Genomic DNA, 2,064 nt, shown 5'->3' with positions numbered 1-2,064 from the left:
ATCTAGGTAAATCTTATGAAGAAGAATAGTATGTTATAAAAGAGTATTATGTGGGTTGGCTGCAAAAATGGCTCTAATTATTCTACTCATTGTAAGCACACAACTTGCAACGTGACTCTGGAGCTCCTGTCAATAAAAATGAAGTCAGCTCAGTCCTCCAAGTGTTGGTGCTCTGTGGGGTTGGAACCTTGTTGCTTATTGGCCTGTGTGCGGATATGGCCTCAAATAACTATACCCGACAAGCAACCCAGAGCTATGGGGCCTACCCCACCTGGCCTGGGCAGGGCTATTCCCAGCAGAGCCACCAGCCCTGTGGTCAGCAGAGTTACAGTGGTTACGGCCAGTCAACAGACACTGCAGGCTATGGCCAGAGCAGCTGTGGTGGGTCTTACAGACAGACTCAGAGAACACAGGCAGTTCCCCAGGGATATGGCTCCACTGGTGGCTGTGGCAGTAGCCAAAGTTCTCAGTCATCTTACGGGCAAGAGTTCTCATACCCTGGCTATCTCCAGCAGCTGGCTCCTAGCAGCACCTAAGAAGTTATGGTAGCAGTTCTTGGAGCAGTGGTTATGGGCGGTCCCAGAGCAGGGGCTGTGGCCAGCCATCTGGCTATGGTGGAGAGCAGCAAAGCTGTAATCCCCCTCAGGGCTGTGGACAGCAGAACCAGTGCAACAGTGGCAGTGCAGGGGGTGGTGGAGGCAACTAGAGCCAAGACCAGTCCTCTGTGAGTGGTAGTACTGGTAGCGGTGGTTATGGCAATCAGGACCAGAGTGGTGGCGGCAACTACAAAATTAAAAAAAAAAAATAGATGAAGCCAATTTCCTGACCCGTTTGAATCTGAGCTAACCTCTGTGACTTGCTTTAGCCCACAGAATGCTGTAGAAGTGGCACTGCATACATTCTAAGTATAGGTCTCACTCCTGGAAATACCTGCTATTACCACGTGAACAGCTCAGGCTATTGTGCTAGAGGAGAAGTGAGCATGTGAGCTGGGATGGTTTGTCTCTTGTGGGTGAGAGATCTCATGGGGCAGAGATGGACTGTCTTGGCTGAAGCCATTCCAAGTCAGACCCCTGAGCAGCAGATCGCAAAATGTACCCAACCATCCATAGAACTGCCAATGGAATCCAAATGCCAATCTGATGCATTGTGAGCTAGAAAAGTGTATTGTTTTTAAGTCATTGGGTTTTAGAGTGGTTTGTTACATGATAAAAGGAATTGATAAAAGTAATCTATGTAGGGAAAGATCTGTGCTTCAAAATTAAGTATCCTTCTGAATTATCTGATTCTGATTCTATGTGGAAGGGGTGCCTCTGGGCCTTTCATTGCTTTGAACTATTTCATAACTCTATATACTGTACAGAACTAATGGCAATGCAAATGATTTTTATCCATAAACTTGCAGATAAATTGTATATGTGTAGAATTCATATATAGGGAATCACGCAGTATATGCTTCCTTCATTTATCATAACATTTTTGAGATTCATCCATGTTGTAGAATGTATCAATACTTCAGTACTTTTTTATGGCTAAATAATATTCTATTGTATTGATAGCACCACATTTTGTTTATCCATTTATCAATTAATAGACATTTGGGTTTTTTCCACTTTTTGGCTATTATGAATAATGCTGTTATCAACACGAGTGTATAAAATTTTGTGTGGACATATGTTTTAATTTATCTTGGGCATATATTTAGGAGTGGAAATGCTAGATCAGAGGGTAAATGTATGTCTGGCATTTAAAGGAACTGCCAAACTATTTTCCTGTGTACCTGCACCATTTGACATTCCCACAGCAATATATGGGTGTTCCAATTTTGCACATCCATGCCAACACTTGTGATTGTCTATTTTTTTATTACAGCCAATTCGATGGGTATGAGGAAGTATCTTGCTGTGGTTTTGATTTGCTTCTTACTAACAACTACAGTCAGCTCTCTGTATCTGTGGGTACTGTCTGCTCCCATGGATTCACTCAACTTTGGATTGAAAAAAAATTTTTTTAATGCAAAACTTGAATTTGTCTCATGACAGCAACTATTTATATAGTGTTTAC

At 42.6% G+C, this 2,064-nt stretch overlaps 1 pseudogene; it reads left to right on the top strand.

Moving 5' to 3' along the window:
• Window positions 1-215: 215 nt before the first annotated feature.
• Window positions 216-706, top strand: LOC102979150 (RNA-binding protein FUS-like; annotated as a pseudogene).
• Window positions 707-2,064: the final 1,358 nt, after the last annotated feature.

This window comes from Physeter macrocephalus, chromosome 14, assembly GCF_002837175.3.
Source record: "Physeter macrocephalus isolate SW-GA chromosome 14, ASM283717v5, whole genome shotgun sequence".
In the NCBI taxonomy this organism is placed as follows: Eukaryota; Metazoa; Chordata; class Mammalia; order Artiodactyla; family Physeteridae; genus Physeter; species Physeter macrocephalus.
This window is presented reverse-complemented; position numbering and strand designations above follow the sequence as displayed.